At 38.6% G+C, this 19,761-nt stretch overlaps 1 protein-coding gene and 1 pseudogene across 1 annotated transcript in view; one reads left to right on the top strand and one right to left on the bottom strand.

Annotated features, from left to right (window-relative positions):
* The window catches only part of LOC148716655 (uncharacterized), a 70,783-nt gene that overhangs the window by 35,561 nt on the left and 15,461 nt on the right, over positions 1-19,761 (top strand). The gene's annotated exons all lie outside the window — the stretch shown is intronic.
* On the bottom strand, positions 5,898-18,509 carry LOC111345026 (uncharacterized; annotated as a pseudogene).

The raw sequence follows: 19,761 nt of genomic DNA, 5'->3' as shown, positions 1-19,761 counted from the left end.
GAGGTGGAAGGAAAGAAAATTTTCAGACGCCCGATCAACCGTACTGTTAGTATCGAGCTACTATGTGCCGCTGTCCAACAACCTTGATAAAAAAGGGAGCAAAAAGGATATATTGAACCTTTCCAAAACTGTTACAGTGACTCATAATCTTTATCGATCGTATTAAAGTATATGAAACGTGATTCGTAACCAATTAAGCGAGTTAGTGAACCGACGTGTTTGGATGTCCTCTCGAGATCTAGAGCCCCAAATGTTGGTACGTAAATTCAATTTATATCGTTTCGCTTTTCAAAATCCTGTTACTTTCTGAGTACAGCGAATCAGTTAGGGTTTTGTGATCTATTTTCAGTTGACCTCTTGCTTTACATGAACATAAGCGAATAAAGTGAATGAGTCCGACAACGAGTCGTTATTGCGTGTATCCGATACGATCACAGTCAACAACAAGGTTGATCCATTTGCCCTTTCTGGAATTCAACGGGAGATTGGGGCGGAACTTAACACGCGAAGCACCCTGGGGCTGTTTTTGGAGACGCGGGAATAGCCCGCGAATTTTAATCATGACAGAGTTATCGGTAGAAAAAGATAATATTACGAGCCTGTTACTAAACGAAGATGATATTCCAGGCGCAAAACTAAATACACCTGTTGAGCAATGTACCATTAACGTTCTAAAGCGATGGTTAAGCTGCCGTGGAGCGAAAGTTGGTGGCAAAAGAGAAGAACTTGTGATAAGGTATTTTAGCTTGATGTCAACACTGTTTGTTTAGTTATCTTTAAACCTCTTGAATGGAAATTTTCAACAGATCATTTGCAGAATATGATTGGGAAATGTTGAAAGCCGAGATAAACTAAATTTCGACAAAATCGTGCTGAATTTGCCTTTTAAATTCGCTTTTTTCCCTTTATTTTTCGGGGTTAACGACTATATCAAAAATGGACTCGATTGTTGTTCACATTCTTCCAAATCTTTTTCAAGTGACTCGAGTTTTGCCTTAAGGTCCTTCAGGGTTTCCACATTGTCCTCTTCCTTCTCCTAACGAGGTACTTGATCAGTTTTGTCTTCTATTCCATCAATCTCAATAATATCTTCTAGGACAATTCCATCTTTCGGGTTTCTTTGCTGTTCAATCTCCTTTCGAAGGGTTTCGCTGGACTCCTCGACGTTGTGGAGTTCAACACTTTTGGTCTGAGAGGAGTTTTCGTCTTTTTTTTTGGACGGTACGTCGTGCTTAACTAGTTCACAACTTTTTCATTTAGCTTTAGACCATGGAAAAATTGATGGAAGTTGTGTACGACTCATCCTTTCGCCTTGCGGAAAATGTTTGCCGCATATTTTTGTACTCGACGAGTGTATTTTAAGATTAAGGTTTCGTATCAACTTGACATACTTAGAGAGTACTTTAGGATCTTGAGGAAGTGAATGGAACTTCAAATCTGGGGAATTACGCCAATTATTTGTGCAACGAGGCACACAGCACGAGGATTTCCTCATGTTTTTCTTTATCACTTTTGCTCGCGTCTCCAAAAACAGCCTCAGGGTGCTTCGCGAGCTAAGTTCCGCCCCAGTCTCCTGTTGAATTCCGGAAAGACGAATTGTTGAAGCCGCATCGAAACTCGTCTCACTTGGCTATGGCAGAGAAGAAACAATCTGACAATTTCGATTTAAATAAGAAACATGCAATAATGGAGGAAGAATCTGGGTAAGGACAAAACATGGACCCCTGGTCCCCCACTTTGGACCCGGTCCCTGGACCCCTTTTCGTGGACCCCATATAAAAATAGGATATATTTTGTTTCGCAAGTTCTTTTTTGGTTCGCAAGTACTTACTACAATTTGGATGATACCGGCTACATCCGATCCGACAAAATAACCACGATGAATTCCACAGCGTGCGCTTTGTACATGCACGTTTTTCGCTAATAAAAGCGAATCAAGAACAGTTTTGAAGAAAGCTTTCGTCCTGAAATAATTTCTTACTCCTTTCATCTTGCTCCTCATTGAAAAGTTCCATGTAACATGAGATCTCTTCACGCAAGGCCAAATTTGCATATTCACTTTGAAATCTGATCTGCATACCGGTTTGCACACTTGCGTATATATTTAGCGATTTTTGTCTTTCATCTTGATTTTAGAGTAAAAACTTAATAGGCACCTATGATTTTCTTATTGAAAATAATTTGTTTAATTAAATCTTTTAAACCTTTGTTTCTTAGATTCTTTGTTGTGTCTTGGTTGTAAAAACAGAGTAGCGTGTGAACGAAATGACTCGAATTTCTGGCACGAAAATCATGCGTCGTCTTTGCTGTGGGAAAGACGGTATTTGGTTTTATCGATGTAGCTAGTATTATCCAAATTGTAGTAAGTACTTGCAAACCGAAAAAAAGCTTGCGAAACAAAAAAAGGGGTCCATGGACCGGGTCCAAAGATGTCGATGGACCAGGGACCCATGTTTTGTCCTTACCCGGAAGAATCTGGCGTCGCTCAAGGTCCTCAAGAAGAGTGCGAAGAACGTCCGGAATGTCGGCCGTAAAATAGAAACGAGAAAGGCCTTCGTTTCGACTTGGAGATCTCGAGAAAAAGAGATTCTAAGGCGATGAGAGATTTTAAGAAACGGATGGAAAGTACCTATGAAACACTTAGGATGCCTGCCGACTTAGTGAAGCAAACCGCTTGAAAAGATGGCTTAGAACTTGAAATGACTCGCTACAGGACGATGTAATCGATCTTTTAATTACAATGGATGATGACGGAGACGATGAAGAAAACCACTTCAGCCCCATGTGGAATAGTTTACTCGAATGTATGGGTGAATTAAAGACGCGAATCAACGATCTACAATATGAAAGAAGTGAGTTGTTATCGAGTAGATCCTCTGAGAGGACTACAAAACAAAAACGACTTAACAACATCGTTCTCAACAATCCGGATAAAGGCACTGGTGTAATCATCATGAACAAATCTGATTACAAACATATATACATACATACATACATACATACATACATACATACATACATATGTTAATCGACCACTCCCAATGGGGGCTTTTCAGGGCCAACTCCCACCCAGCAACCACCCCGGGGGAGGACATCCATCACACAGTAATCAATTGGTAGAGCGCTGCACTAGTATCGCAAAGGTCAGTGGTTCGAGTCGCGTACAGGCCTGATTTTTTTCAGGTCTGATTTTCGCTATTGCATAAATAGCGCTATCTACTGCGAGGATCGTGCATCATACGTATCTAATACCGCAGTTCAAAATATATGAACTTCATATATTTATTCTATCTCACACAGTAATCTCGTGCGTGGGAAATTAACGTCTCCTACCCCTGACCCTGCAGGAGACGGGACCTCCATTTATTCGTCCCATCAACCAGAGTACTAGAGTATCTAACCATTTCTAGAGTAGACTAGAGTATCTAACCATTTCTTGATATAGAAAGGTAGCATATATTTCTCACTTGTTTTAAGACCTTGAGTGTTGGTTCGGCCGGGGCTCGAACTCTCGACCTCCCGCACATCAGTCCAGCGCTGTATCCCTTGAGCTAACTGGGAGGCGGTTATGATTATGTTAACCTGCTAAGCTAGGCATCTATCAATGACATGTTTGGTATTTTTTATTTCGGGAATAGTTCCAATTTTTATTTTAAGTGACATACTCTTTTTGGTGGATTAATTACAATAGGTTCGGCATTTTTCGACGTGCCTTAGATGCAGAGATGAAGAATGCTACCAAAGAAGGCCTTCATATCAAGTGCCAAAAGGAGGAGAAAGAATTTGTCACCGCCGAAGAAGAAAGAAAATTCTGGGAGATAAACTTATTAGGAACGAGCTCATCTAAGTCATTATTGTATACAATGTATTTTTACAATGGAAAAATCTTTGGTTCACGAGGTGGAGAACATAGAAATATTGTGCTAAATAATTTTTCGAAGGACGGTAGTGAATAATTGATTGTATGGTAATTGAGGTTGCCAATTAAAATTCAAGCGTCTTGATCAATGTTTCATCAGTTTTTTAACTAACCGGAGTAATCTTGATCTAGATTTTCATTGGGTATCAAGATACATGCACCTGACCAAAATGGGGCACTGCGATTGGCTTATAACCACATGAATAAGTAATAAGTTTGAGAAATCGAGTTGACCGTTATCACAGGAAATAAGAACTATTATGTTTTGGTAGTGAGGAGATCAGTCTTGCGGAAGATGTTAAATTATTAGATGTAATTATTTACAGGGATCTAAAATTCAGTAAACATATTGCTGATATATAGTATGTAAAGTTGGCAAGCAAGTTCAAGTCCTACAGAGACATAAGAGGCTAATTGACCTTAACGCCAAAATCAAATTATATAATGCCTATCTTTTACCTCATTTAGATTATTGTTCTATCCTCTGGCACCACTGTGGCAGAAGCAACTCTGTCAAATTAGAAAAGCTGAATGAACGCGCTCTCCGCTTTATTTATGATGATGACAAAAGCACATATGATGAGTTACTATTGCGTATTAATCACCCTACTTTGTATAATAGAAGAATGCATAATATTTAATAATTATGGTAAAGCCTTAGCAAACATGTTAAACTCATTTATTTCAGAAAGCGTCCAATATCCAATCAAAAAATACACGATCTTCTACGTCTGGAAAGTTTTATGTTAACTATTCTAGACTTGAAATACAAAACAATTCTTTTTCTCGGCTCGGAGTTAAACTGAGGAATGGGATACCAAGATACATAACCAATCTCCCAAAGAAAGCTCTCAAAAAAGATCTCCGCAAATTGTTACTTGATATATTAATGAAGGAGGATGAGTATCACGAAATCCCCATGATTATTAAAAGAGTAGGATCATAGAAACGCGTGCTGAGGGTTCCATTTTACGTCTGTTTTCCTTTTACAATTCCTTGTCTTTATACATTGTTCGTCCGTAAGTGCTGTGTTAATTTGATTTCCCAACTTCTGTGTTTTATTTATCTCTAGTTGCAATCTACAAGGTTTTTTTTTTCTATTAACATAGGTTTGCCTTATTTATTATTATTCTTCCATAACTTGTTATTTTAATCACGTTCTTGTTTTGCTCCGCCGCGACTAGCTTGTTAGTTATTTTCGGGGCAAACCAATTTAATTGTAAGAAGAATTTTCAATTATGTATGTCTGTAATCAGAATAAGAATAAAGTTTGTTGTTGTTGTTAATTATATTTAAGGTCTTGCATGGACTTAGAAAAAACCAGGAAACATTTATTACTCGACGTTTCGGGGTCATCGTGACTCCATTATCAAGAGACTAGTTTAAAAACATGCAAATAAGGAAAGGTACAAGAATAGCATAAATTAGACTGAACGGCTTAAACAAACACCTTGGCGCGGATGGAATCCGTTTGCACGTTCAGTGTTGGCTTACGCATGCGAATATACAACATTTCATTAACAAGGCAATCAAATTTGCCGTTACATTTCGTGATGACGTTGAATTGCTCGATCAAGCGTTCAGGCATTTCACTATTGTGCTGGAGGTGGTAGTGTTTGTAGATAGAAGATGATTTCCTTGCATGGACTTGTTCCCGAATATGTTTCTAAGTTGTTTAAATTACGCAATTGTAGCATTAACACTATTTTATTTAGTAATAATGTTACATTGCACGATAGTATGTCATTTCTCACCGATTAGTTGAAAAGATATCAAACATTAATAGTGCAGAATGCAGTTTTTGTTTAGACATTAACTACGGCATTCTTACAGTGTACCTCAAAACATTACCAGACGTCAATATTTGTTTGATCAGATAGCATTAAAATGTTGACCATTCTTGGATACGAGCACGCACCTTCATGTAAAAAAAAAACTGTCTCTTTTGCTCGCCAAAAAATAATTAGGAATTGATCGATCAGCGGCCTGTTTTAATTTGAGGAATTGGAGGATAACACTTGTACTTTCCCACTGGTACGAAGCAGTTTACGTCGTCATGGTAACCAAAAGCCGCCGGTCCTCCAGCTTTCTTTCCTTCTTTGGCGTTCCACAGTGGGTTGCAGGGCATGACGATAACAGAAACATGCAAATATTTTTGCACCATTTCTGTTGTGACAGCGTTGCCGTCCTCACTTATCAAAAGGGAATTTAAGCAAACCACGACGGCGACGGCAACGAGAACGTGGAAAAACAATAGATCTAATTGGTGGAACAATAGCCCAGCACGTGCGTTTTAAAACTTTGTACATTTCTTAGCCGTCCTTTGCAAAACAACAACATGAAATCACCAAAATTTGCGTCGTCTGCGAACCGAAACCGCGGCGGCAAATTATTTTCATTTACATTTGCTACTTTTACGCGTTATGTTGAGTTTGAGGTCTGGCGCCCTATTAGACGGTAAAAATTTTCGAAATTCTAACTAAAAGTAGAAACTCATTTTTTAATCGACGTCTTCCGTGGTGTTGCCGTCGTGACTGCTTAAGTTCCCTAAAGAGATCACATTGGGAACAGTGGCGAGATATGTTTTGCGACAATTAGCGTCACAAGTGTAGGCCAAATCGTTTTCATTTTTGACAGCAATGTTAAGATTTTCTTCTGACTCATTCCGATCAGCTTTGGGCTTCGGCCCTTTAATTGTTATGGCTCCTTCACTAAAACCTCCTCCGCTGTCGTTTTTAACCTCGACAATCTGAAACAGATATTGTGAAAATCAGTTCATATCCTAACAAGAGTTTTCAAATGATAGAATAGACTAATTTAAAAATATGGATTAGGTTCACGAACATTTCAAAACTCTCGACGAGAAAAATTTGGAAAACTGACTTAAAAAAAAAACATGAGAAGCACTGAATCTCATACCTAAGGAACACAGGTTAAAAAGGTTGTAAAGTAGGATGAGCTCAGATCATACCCAAAATGATAATGGGAATGTAAATAACAATAGTCACCATGAGAAAGATAATTGATAATGATGATAATAATAATTATAATAATAATAATAATAATAATAATAATAATATATATTTATAGAACGCTTTAACTATACGTCAATATTCAAAAGCGCTGTTCAATAAGAATATATATCAAATAGACCAAAAGTCACAAATTAAAAGCCTTTTTAAAAAGAAAACTCTTCAGTCTTTTTTTAAACACAGAAATATTGCTACTAGATCTAATAGTCAGCGGTAAACAGTTCCGTAGAACCGGTGCAGCCTGGGTGAAACCGCGACCCCCAAATGTGGAGCAGTTGACTCTGGGAACTGACAAAAGAAACCGTGAGGACGAACGAAGAGAATAGTTGGATTTGGTTTACATTATATTGTTAATATAATAACAATAACAATAATAACGATTATTTTTTATTGAGTAATGATAAATTTTAAAACCCGTCCATGGAATAAAATTTTGCCATTCTCGTGTTCAGTGATACTTTTCACGGGATCTCCCTTTTTTTTTTTCTTGCTTAAAGTACAGTGTTGCCTAATTTTCTTAGACGACTGAGAGAAAATAAGGGACATGTCTGTTCACTCACGAACGTGCAGTCTATAGTAAACGCAATACCAGCCACGTCTCTGAAAAAAAGAATCAGATAGCAATAGATTGAGGATCAATTGGTTTGTGACAAAGAATTCAGTTTTGACGCATTTTTGGCGGCCTGATCGCAGATCTTTGTAATATATCATACCGATACTAGTAACATGTTGTTCGTTGAGGGTCCACAATTTGATACCCTTCTCGATGCATGTACTATTGTGAAGAAGGGCTCTCGACATTGAGGAGGATCTGGCTAAAGTTTTTAGACCAAGGTTTAACTTAAAAAGACTACAAAGTGGATCTAGAAAAATTCCGAGAAGGAAGAGGAGGGGGGGGGGAAGGAATGGCAACTAGAGTGCAAGATCTTCTCCTCTCCCCCTACCTACTTGTAGAAGAGAAATCACAATTAATGATGTCAAAAAAAGAAAAACGCTTGTGTTATTAATGATTTAGTGCAGAATTTCTGGTAACCTTTTTTTGTGAATAACAATAAGGCTGAAGGCTGTACGATGATACAAACTTATAAAAAGAAACTGTGTACCAAGTAAGCAAAGACGATTAGTTATCAAAACAAAAAAAAACACAGTCCTAAAGTTGTGATAAAAAAGGGAAACCCGCTTGCACCCTCACCTACGTTAACACATCTGACTGATTATCACATGATGAAAAGGGAATGGACTTAACCCATGTGCCCAATAGCCTTTCTACAATGTTCCTCCATTTCCGCTGCGGAATTGGCACAAAATGATTGAGTGCTACCCTTTTCATCCCCAATAGTTGAGAAAGATGTTGGACTGCCATAAACAAAGGGTAAGAACATCCCTAGCTTAGGATTGGCCCGCCCCATACCGTCCGCGTCTACAATGGAGACTTTTTCACGTCCACCAACCGCCAAAGGTTCAGTAGTGCTTATGCCACCCATTTCACCACACAGTAGGGCTATAGGCTCAGTTCGAGACGATGTCTATCGAGGAAAACAACACACATTCCATAACACAGAAAAAGAAGATTGTACTGGCGCTCCATTTTTCAGTTCGCGAGAAGAGTGTTACTACTGCTACAAGAGTAACTCCCACTATTCAGTCTGGGAGACTCCAAATCCAAAATACAAAGAATACAATTTCAAGCTAATATTTGGAAACTTTCAATGCCTTTTTTAAATTTAAATTTTTTTGTTAAAGGCAACGGTTTATGTACCAGCGTATACTACAAATCTACAGACTCACCTAGTTACTTGTTGTAACTGTTGTCATCTTTGTTTATATCACATGTCAAGAATCTATACCTTTTCCTCCCTTTAATAGATTTCGTCGTTTGTGAAGTGACGACGAAACAATGAGCAAGTTTTAAGAAAAAACTAGCTATCCTGTTTTAGTAGTTCAAGCGTGCAGAACGTCATAGAAGGATAATACCGATCTTATTGCTCTTACTCTCACAATTGACCCTCACAGCCACGCAGTTAAATCAATCATTCTTAAAAAAGTTCGAATTACTGCAATGATTGCTTTTCATTTGACTACTTTATTCTTGCTTATCTCTTTGCCAACTGCATTTTTTGAATACAAACACCACAAAACCCACGATTCTTCCATTCGCTCTGGCGAAGGGCCAACGCTAGAAAAATCAGATTAGAGACTTTTAATGATGGCCAGTTTACGTCATCAACTCAGTTCAATGAACCAAATTATCTTGTCGAACAGAATCACTTGGCTTCATCTTGGGTAAACGATTATTCTGATCTTCTAAAATGACACACTGAAAGGCGTCGTCAATGAAATGTTCCTCTATTTGCGCTTTGTTATGCACTGATACATTACACCGACTGTATTCTCGAGACTACCTATCAGGAAATACGTTGGAGAATTGATCATCACCCTCCATTGCTTATACCTCATCTCCAGGACAATGATCCTCCTCCATTTTCTTTAGTGCTGATGCGCTCTCCAGGCCACTGATCAGCCTCTCGAAGACAACCATTGGGTCTCCCATCAGAGCTACTTTTGCAACGGGACCAGTCAGTTCGGGTATTGTGCCTAATCTGAAAAGATTAAGGTTATTTTTTTTTGTCGTTGTCGATTTTGTCTTTATTGTTGATTGTAAAGCCGTATAAAGTCTCACCTACATCCTCATCATTATCATCAATAACATCTACCACAATTATCTATTCAAGATCTGTCATCTCTAGAGTTGTTATTTTAGAAAATGCATCACAGCCATTGAAAATAAGTCATCTATTCATAATTAGTAAGTTTATGAGGGAAATTCAGATTCTGCTTAAACTCTCCGTCCTCCTGACATTGTTAAATTATTATTTTCCACTCACTCGCCAGGGTGAACCACGCGAATCTCCTCATTCTTTTCCAAAGATGCCATGGCCCTCAATTTCCCAATGTGTGTATTGCCTCCCCCACCACACCCCATAATTCCTGCTCCAAGTGTGATACATTCAATATCGTATTTCCTCAAGATCCAGTCACCAGTTTTTGGGTCAATGTATGGCGGCTCACTTTGCGGGATTGTTTCTTCAACGTTTAATTTGGCGAGTTGTAATAATAGATATGCTTGTTGAAGAGGTGAAGGCTCTTTGGTATTATTTTCTGTTTTAAAGAAAGAAGTACATTGTTTTTGAGGGTATAGAAAAAAAAGTCGTAGAACTTGAACATTTTTTGGAGGGGGGTGGGAGATTTGTTTCGTTCCAGTAGATCCCGACGGATAATTTTAAACTGAAGATCAAACAGTCTTGTTTAATTAAAATGGTCTTAAAGTGGCCTCATAAACCTTCATCTGGCTCGTGAGATTTTGGCCTAAATATGTCTTAGCTTAATGCCCAGATAATTTACACGAAATTTTAAGCCTCTTACATAGCTATGAAAGGATTGAAGTCAATAACGCCTCTCTTTTTGTTTTCCTTTTAATGACAACTACATGAGAATTGCTCAGTATCATGATAAATCCCAAGCAGAAGCAAAAAACCTCTAGGGAGAATAAACACGAAAGAAATCAATACAAAGAGATGGAGAACAACGTTGATCATTCTGAAAGTGTTCAAATGTCAATGTATTTATAATTAGTTCTCTAGTGCAATTGGGACGCTATAGTATTTATAGCACACCTGTCGTGAGACTTAGAGCGAAATGACAACGGGAAAGAGATTTTGAGTCACTCCATCGACCTATCGGTTTAAAAAAGGAAAAAATAGCTTCTCTTGAAAACAGCGAAAAACGAATTAAATCGACTTCTAGGGTGTGCTTGAATGTTAAACCACATTGAAAACTCTCCAAATTTGGATGGGGATCCTAATAAGGTAACACCCAACGGTGTATGATATAGCATTAAACCGTCAACGGCCAATAAACAGCCGTCAACTGTTAAAGCTACCCACCCACCCACACCCTTCCTTGTTGAGATTTTCCAAGATGTCATTGAAAATACTGTGGATCAAGAGGTTGAGTAGGATCTAAGTGCAAAATAATCAAGATAAGCACAAGTCCCTTCATCAGCTTTGGCCTTGACACCTCGTCTGAGTGTAGCCGAGTCGGCTTTCAAGCCTTTATTTGAAGAATTTTGTTGACAAGTATTCAGTTTCACTTACCTAATACACCAACGGCAGCACCAACTGCATTTGCAACCTGCAATAAAACCGAAGTATCTTTGTAGAGAACAATCTTGGAGGTAGATAGAAATTTGCATTCTGTGGCTAATGGCCGTTTTTTGCTTACGTAAATGTACTACAGTTACTAAATGACCCTCTTGGCTTTGGTAACCAGCTCGGAGAGAACGTGCACTAATTCGCCAATTGTAGTTTAGTTTAGTTTGGTTTATTGAGACTTGCCACTGAAAAATAGAATTTACAAGTAAATACATGAACAGAGACACGCAATAAATAAACAAAAATATAATGGCAGGAGAAAAGTATAGGGCTAGCCCCAATTGACATTTGTCCCCTTACAAAATACAAAGAATAGAAATATATAGGTTACATGTGCACTTATGTACTTTGTCTATAGAATAAAATAATTTTCCGACCAACTGCGACACTTAGTTAGGGCGGAGTATAAAGCGTGAGCTTTTCTGTATAAAACCGCTTAACTAAGGCTTTAAAGTTATGTAAAGAGCTCGCTTGCTTAATGTTGCTCGGTAAATCGTTCCATAATTTAATTGTGCGAGGAAAGAAAGAGTTTGTAAAATACCGCTGAGTATGAGTGAATAAAGGGCGGATGTTTGCAGGATGATGACGTCGGGTTGCGTATGTATGGTTAGCAGGAAGCAGAAGATGGTCAAAGCTAGCGTTGATAAGACCTGACCTAATTTTGCATAAAATGACGAGATCATGGACTTCTGTTCTGAATTCAAGCGGCTGTAGGCTAAGAGTTTTCAGTCTCGCAGTGTAGCTGGTTTTCCTATCTGGGTGATTTACTATAAATTTATTAGCCCGTCGTTGTATATTTTCGATTAGCATACGATGCTTTGCTGTGTAAGGAGACCATACAGAGGATACGTACTCGACGATTGGGCGAACTAACGCAGTGTACATCATTTTCCTAGTTGATAAGCTAACAATGTCTCTACCGCATACACGCTTTACAAGACCAAGAGCTTTGTTATACTTGGCACCTATCTCTTCAATGTGCGTCGTCCATGATAGTGGAGTAGTGATAGTCAGGCCTAAATCCTTGGTGTTAGGAGGCGAGTCCAAGGTCTGGCCGTCTAAATGGTATGTATGCTTCTCTCTTTGGCGCGAGGTTCTCTTTGACATGTGTAGAACTTTACGTTTGTTTGTGCTGAAAGGCATACCGTTGTCGTCACACCAAGTTTTGGAGTTGTCCAAGTCAGCTTGCAGCAGGGAGGCACATCTATTGGAAAAAAATAGGGCGATATTGCTTGCTATCGTCCGCAAAGAGGCCAAGTTTACTTCCGTGAGTAGGTAACTATGAGACTACTAAAATAGAAACAACTAATTACTTTATATTAAGAACTATATTAGGCTTCTCGAAGTCTGTGTCATACGACTTCCTCCTCAAGTTGGCCGAAATTAAGTCCTTGGAGAATCGTAGGCAATTCCAATCGTTAGTTATGTTATATAAGTGCTTGTATGATAAGGGGGCACCTTATATAAGTGATTTTTTTAATTTTAGAAATGTACCGTATAGTTTACGTGGGCTCAGTACAAGGCTAGATTTACCTCCCTTTAATCTTGAGTTTTTACATCGGTCATTTTCATTTTTAGCTAGTAAACTTTGGAATGCGCCTCCCCTAACCCCAGCGAATCTCAAGATATTGTTTCATTCAAGCTTTCTCTTAAAGCCCACATGGCTTAGCGGTAGTGATTGTAAATATTGTTATTGTTAATACTGTTAATATTGTAAATTTTTGTTGATAGCTCTTGTCCATGATCTTTGATCCTGTTTTTAGTTATTTAATAGATCTACTTATTATTTGTATTCTTACAGAAATTACGTTTTCTTTCTAATTGTACATACACGTACACGTTTTAACGACAACTTCTGTACTCCTAGGTGTCACGTGTTTAAATAAAGGATTGATTGATTGGGTAATGGAGCACGACATGTCATTAATGAAGACCAGAAATAAAAGCGGACCCAGGATGGAGCCCTGGGGTACTCCTAATGTGATCGGGAGCCAGTCTGAGGATATGCCGTCAACAACAACTCTTTGGTATCTGTCAGAAAGATAGCTTGAGAACCACAACAAAACTGGACCGGATATACTAAGGAGCTGAAGCTTCGAGAGGAGTAGCCCTGTGTGGAACCTTATCAAATGCCTTTGACAGGTCAAGATGGATTACGTCCACTTCTTGGCCATTGGCTAGTTTGTCTAAAATATCGTGATACACCTCAAGTTGTTGCGTTTCTGTGGATTTTCCTGGCTGGGAGCCATGCTGGAGTTGGTGAAGAAAAGACGATAAATGAGGGTAGCAGTGATTAAGCACGCATCGTTCCATAACTTTGGAGATAATGCATAAAAGAGAAATCGGCCTGTAGTTCTCCGCTAGGGTAGGATCGCCCTTGTTAAAGACGGGTGCAATGTTCGCGCGCTTTCAATTTGCTGGAAAAGAGCCCGTAGACAGCGACATGTTGAAGAGCCTGCATAATGAAGGGGCAATTTCAGCAGCAGTATGTTTTAGGAGTGAACCGGGGATGTCATCTGGTCCATCGGCCTTACTTGGATCAATATTCGACAAAGCCTCCATCACTTCAGCAACCGTAAGGATAACAAAGTCCAATTTCGTCCAGTCATTAACGCCATAGGGTGACTCGTGACTGATGAGCGGAGAGTCGGGAGCTGGACTAAATACAGAATAGAAGAACTTGCTAAGCAAGATAGGAAGATAGGAAGCCATCTTCAATCTGAACTCCGAATTATGACTAGTCCAAAGCACTGACGTTATCAAACTACTCCTCTCTTATTTACTAATAAGCTATCAGACCCAAGAGTGTCAATCACTCTCACCAAAATGAAGCTAGAATTACCTGGAAATGTTTAGGAATGGTGACTTTGGAGGCTCCTTTAAATTGAATTGGATTATCTGGGTTCAAAAGAATTCCGCCTCCACCAACAACGATGACCGGTTTGTCTTCATCACTTGGCTGTTCGAGAGATAAGAAAGACAACTCTACAATAGAGTATGACAATCAACGGCCCTTTCTTTTCCAATTATGTATATAAACAGGATCTTCAACTGTCTTGAATGACACACCCTATTTGTGATATATGACCGATGTCGTTGCTCGTCCAGTTCAGAATCTAAATGGAACATTCTTTCCACCTTCACCACTGTATAAATTGTTAAAAATAGCCAGGAAAGTATTATGCAGGGCACCGTTCACTCCTTAGCACTGTGCAAGCCATTCAATTTAATTGGGCAAGTGGATGTACTGAAACTCCAAACAAGACCAGCAGCCATGACTGGTTCAAAGTAATAAGAGTAACTGGCATTGCTGAGAAGTTCATACGACAAAGATCAAAGAGGAAGCAAATAACTTTATAAAGCCGCTTTTGAGTTTTTTTCATTCATTTTATCAATTTTAAACATACTTTAGCTTGATCAATTGCTGCTTGAATTTTTTTCTTGACATCCCCCAATACTCCTTTTTTAATTTCTTGTGAAAGGTGTTTCACTTTTTTCTTATCACCAGGATCACTGAAACCAGAGACAACAGCGATGTCGGTCGCTGTCGTAGCTTTTCCACCAAACACGAGTGCTTCGGTTGTCAACGTTTAGCCAACGGTTATTCCATCCTAAAACGAATAGAGGATCAATTTGCAGTATAAATGCATAACGCACCAATTCAATTTCCTGACAAGCTTTGAATTAATGAATTTAAGCTTTGAATAACAAATCTGAGAAAACGATGGTAAAGCGTTTCAGTATCACATTTCTGTATTGAAATCAGCAAGCAACTTAGCACTTTCTTATCTCAAAATGTATATGGAAGGACATGACGTTATTTGCATTTTAAACCTTCTAAAAGATTCTCTCTTCGAAAATAACAAGTAGCGCAAGTAAAATGCTTGGACCTTTTCATAAAGTCCTCGTTAGCTTTTACTGTCAGTATACTTTGAACTTCTTCAAGAGTTTATTATCTCTGGGGCATAGGGAGCGAGCCAGGAAGGGCTGTGCAGGACCATTACCTGCACTACCTAATACCGTTTACGTCCTTGTCGGCTTCTAGTCTTTAAAATACATCCTATGACATTATCCGACATTCATATAGATCGCACAAGGCCGCTCCAAAAACTGAAAAGACACAGATGAAACAATTAAAGTGTTCTTTACGACAGACAAGACAATCCTTTTCACATAAGAAGTCCACCGCTTAAATAGTCAGCTGTAAAGAACGTAAACATTCACCGTTTGCATAGTTTATTGCCTCCGTTTCATCGTTCCGCTTTTCTTGTTCCGCTTTCCGTTCGTATTTTTTTTCCTTTTCCGCCCTGACTGAGTATTACCATAACTCATTTTGTGCATTTTGTTGCCCTAACATGCTCAAATGGCTTAGCACTCGAACGATAAATTTTTCTTTCATAAAAACACTGAAATTTCGGTTGAGCTTTAGCGCGAAAACATGAGTTGTTTTTAGGGAAAAGATTATTTTTCTTATGTTTACGAGTTAAATCGCGAGTTCGAAAGTGGCGCTTTTATCAAAGTTGTCTCGCTACAGTTTTAGAATAGAGGTTAAAGCTTATGACATAATATAAGAAAAAAAAGGAGAGATAGGTCATTTACGACCCCAACATTTTCTACAAATTTCTTTATTGTGTGTATTTTTAAATTAGACAGTCGAGTTGCTTGTCGCTGCATTTGTTTTGCATCTCAGAAATTCCGTTGGCCACTATTTTACGATAGCCCCTTAAAAATTACTTTGTGAGAGACAGGAATTTGTACGGTTTTGTTCTGTTCACGCTTTAAATGACGTGTAGTTCTGCCAATTTTTAGTGTGACACTTTTCTCAAGTAAGGAATACAAAAAGTATGAAATGAGATGATAAATAGAAAATTACTTGTGGCCGCTTGGAGAACAAAATTTAACTCTATTCTCGTGCTACAAAATATTTTACTCGGTGGCAATCCTCATTCGAGAATGGTTTTTTCAATGCTCAAAAAAAAAACACGGTCATCCAATATCCTTTATATATCTATATTAAGAAAATTACCTTTGATTCTTGTACAATCGATCCACCTCCAAGCTTTACAATCTGAACATCAGTCGTTGTGTAGTCAGCACCCTTAACATCCTTCTTATATTGAAAGAACGAAGGATTATTAATTATAGCTTTGGAGTTAAATTATTGCTTTAGAGTTTTATCAATTTAACCTCGGATCTACGTGTTTCCTGGCCCAAATCCAGAAAGAAAATATGAGACCTTTTTTAATCGCGAAAACAACAACCTCTCTGTTGGACAACGGTTGTGAGTCCTTTAAACACTAAAGCTCTACAACTTTATATTACTGAAATGCCAAACTTTCTCCTTAAGCTGGAATATAAATGGCAGCCAAACAGGTCCCAATGTCTGTACGCGAAAAAGATTCATTGGTTGATTTGGCATGGTCTCTGGTGGCAAGAGAGTTACATTAAGGTCTGATGGGAATTACAATTGAAAGAGGCCATACAAAATACAAAAAGACTACCTTCGTTGATAAATGTTTCGAGAATCCATCTTTTATTGATGCCACATGCGTGGTTGTTCCTCCAATGTCAATCACAATGCCATTTTGCACCCCTGATAGAAAAGCTGCACCTCTCATGTTATTTGTTGGGCCTGATGTTAAAGTCAGCGCTGGGAAGCGTCGCGCATCCTCCAAACTGAAAGACACAAAGCAAAAAGTTGAGTCTGGATATGTTACAATAACCACCTGGTCCATAAGCTACGTTTTCTTTGTCAAAAAAGGCTGCAGCTGGCTAAACCTTTAATGCCTACAAAGGCAAACTAACACATTGAGGACAGTAAGCCCCCTTCTAAATTACTGAATAAGGCCTGTAAGCGCAGCACACGCAGGAAAGGTTTGGTAAATGCTTACAGATTTAGATGAAGTTTGATCGGCCCATTCGTAGTTGGACGTTCCTGCATGCAAAACAACATCTTGAAAAGTCGGAGTTAACAAATTATTCCTTATCCTATAGTGTGAGGTCCGTGACCCATGAGCACCCGTGAGTGTATTTACCCATAAGCCCCTGCGGTAAAAAGAAGAAGACGAGAGAATAAAGAAAGCACATGGTTCAATAGTTTTAAAGTTTATTCGACCACCGAGTAACAATAGCACTTATCGGTGGCGCTATTTTTTCTTTTTTTAATTTCGAGGCTAGCATTGCGTAGATGAAGGAACTTTTCGTTTGCTTCACCAAAATAAAAAATATTAGAAGAAACAGGACAACTTTACTTCTTCTAGAATATAGATGGAGGATAGGAAAAGAGTATCACACCTTATCAATTTTCCATCACTCCTTGTGAAATAAAAAGGGCACTTAAAGCCAAGCTTTATCAAGACTGTGGACAATTTTTTCTCTGTGTGTTCACAAAGTGGCCTCAGGCTCTCGTTCATGATAGATAGACCGCTGGCGTTTAGGAAGTCTTCCTCGTCACACACTTTGTGAGAAAGTGTTATTTTCATCTCTGGGTTTGTTGACGAGATAATTCTAGTCGCATGGTCTTCTTGGTCTTTATACTTGGGAGAGTAGACTCTAACGATGGCTACATACGTTATTCCTAGGGATTGAAAAATGATATTTCATCTGACTTGTACACTTGAAAAAACAGAAATGGGCTTGGTGATGTCTCCATTAAACCTTCGAGAAACAGAACGAATAAGTACTAGTCTAAGACCAGTCAGACGTAATATTCACTGAGATTGGTTTTATAAGAATGCTTTACAGCACTCATTCTTGTTGTTGTGTAACACTTTTTTAATTGCTTGCGTGGCATGAGTTTAAACGTTTCTTAGGTTTACATAACGGTGATTTTACATCAGTGAGTCGAGATAATTTTCTTACATCTACACATCGCAGTACCTTCCTCGTACACTTCGTTCGTTTTCTGCGTTACTTGATCCTCATAAACATGTGTTATAGTAGTACCGTTGGTCTCATATCCTCCATAAAGGTAAAAGAACAAAGAACTTAGCTAAGCCAGGCACGCGTGGTGGTGGGATAACGATAGTTGCAACGTAACACAGCCTGAACAGAGCCACCTTTGAAAGATCTTTTTCTTGTTTGACAGCATTCTCGAAATGGGTGATGCCGATGCTGACTTTTTCGAAATTTTCTTTAAGATCGTGCGCAAGTTCTTCTGGAAGCTGTTTTAGTGCTGATTCATTGGCTTCAATGATGCCAGCTATGACATCTTGCCTGGTTGGAACTTGAGAAAAGCGAGGTACAGTCTCTCTTTTCAGGATCACAGCAAAAGTGTTTGTTCCACCAACATCTTCGCCAACGGAAAGCGACATGGTTCACAACTGTTGGCATGACCACAAAAACAGAAAAAAGGTGAAATACGTTCAAACAAAGTTTGCATTATTTTCAGATATTCTGCTTTTCGAAACTAGTTCATTACAGACCTACTATCAACACCAGCCGTATATATAAGAAATTCTTTTCTGTCAACATGGAGGTGGACTGACAACCTCTCTCTCCATTGGCCAGATAAGATTTGCAGTGGATTTTAAAGGTGAACATCGCCTCAAGGATTTTCCTGAGAGCCTTGACGCACTCAGTTTAAAAAATTAACGCCATTGTTCATAGCTGTATTTTTATCTATACTACCGGTTTTACCAAATTTCTTGCTTTATCTCTTAAACCTAGCAATACTTTTTTAGTGCCTTACACCTGGGAACAGTCAAGGCTTCGTCACGTGGTCAATTGTCGTCACCCGAGACACAGCTGCATTACATCGAAAGAAAAAAAAAAGACAAACGACGGTGATGCACCTATCACTTTAAGCCACAGGCAGAAGTCAACCACAGAGATTGAATTTTTCCATTTTACCATTTATACTAAATACTCGTGTAACGAAGGCTAGTTTTAGTTGTGATTTGCGTGACGTTCAAAACGGTAGGTTGGAAATATAGAATGCTGGAATTCGAAACCGGAACAGGAATACTTGGAATACCCGGAATTCCCGGAATGACCGAAAAATAATAAATTAAAAAAAAAAAAAAAAGTAAATTAATAAATGAATAGGAATATTGATGATTAAAAATTAATGGTATATTCACAACTTAATTTAATGATTTAATACGAAATTTTTCTTTGAGAGTCCCAAAAAAAAAACATTTACCAGCACTGTTCATGGAGATACACGTATTAGAATTAAAAAAAAAGTCTGCGTCAGGCCAGTATCCCATACAGCCTAAACGACGAAATATTTCTACTCTCCCATCCCCCTGGATGTGATGCTAGTCCATCACATGGTTACTCCCCGTTTTAAATTCGCCTTCACCCATTTGCACACCTGTAGGATGTCTAGGGCGCCATGACCATTAGGCCGCAACGCTTTTCCAGCCGGAACCATTGAACCATTAAACAAACCATTAAACAAATGCAGTATTTCCAATTAGTTTAATAGTTCAATTGTAAAAAGCTCCGAACTATGACAAATACTCTACCTTAAATAATTATTAACCACACATGAGAAGCTATCAGAGCAGCTACCATTAATACTAGGCCTTTATAGATTATGCTAGTAAAAGTAGCATAATTATGCTAGTAGCATTGCTTTTTTGGCGAAATTATG

The sequence above is a fragment of the Stylophora pistillata genome, chromosome 14 (genome assembly GCF_964205215.1).
Source record: "Stylophora pistillata chromosome 14, jaStyPist1.2, whole genome shotgun sequence".
Classification (NCBI taxonomy): Eukaryota; Metazoa; Cnidaria; class Anthozoa; order Scleractinia; family Pocilloporidae; genus Stylophora; species Stylophora pistillata.
The sequence above is the reverse complement of the archived record's forward strand: the minus strand, read 5'-3'. Positions and strand labels throughout refer to the sequence as shown.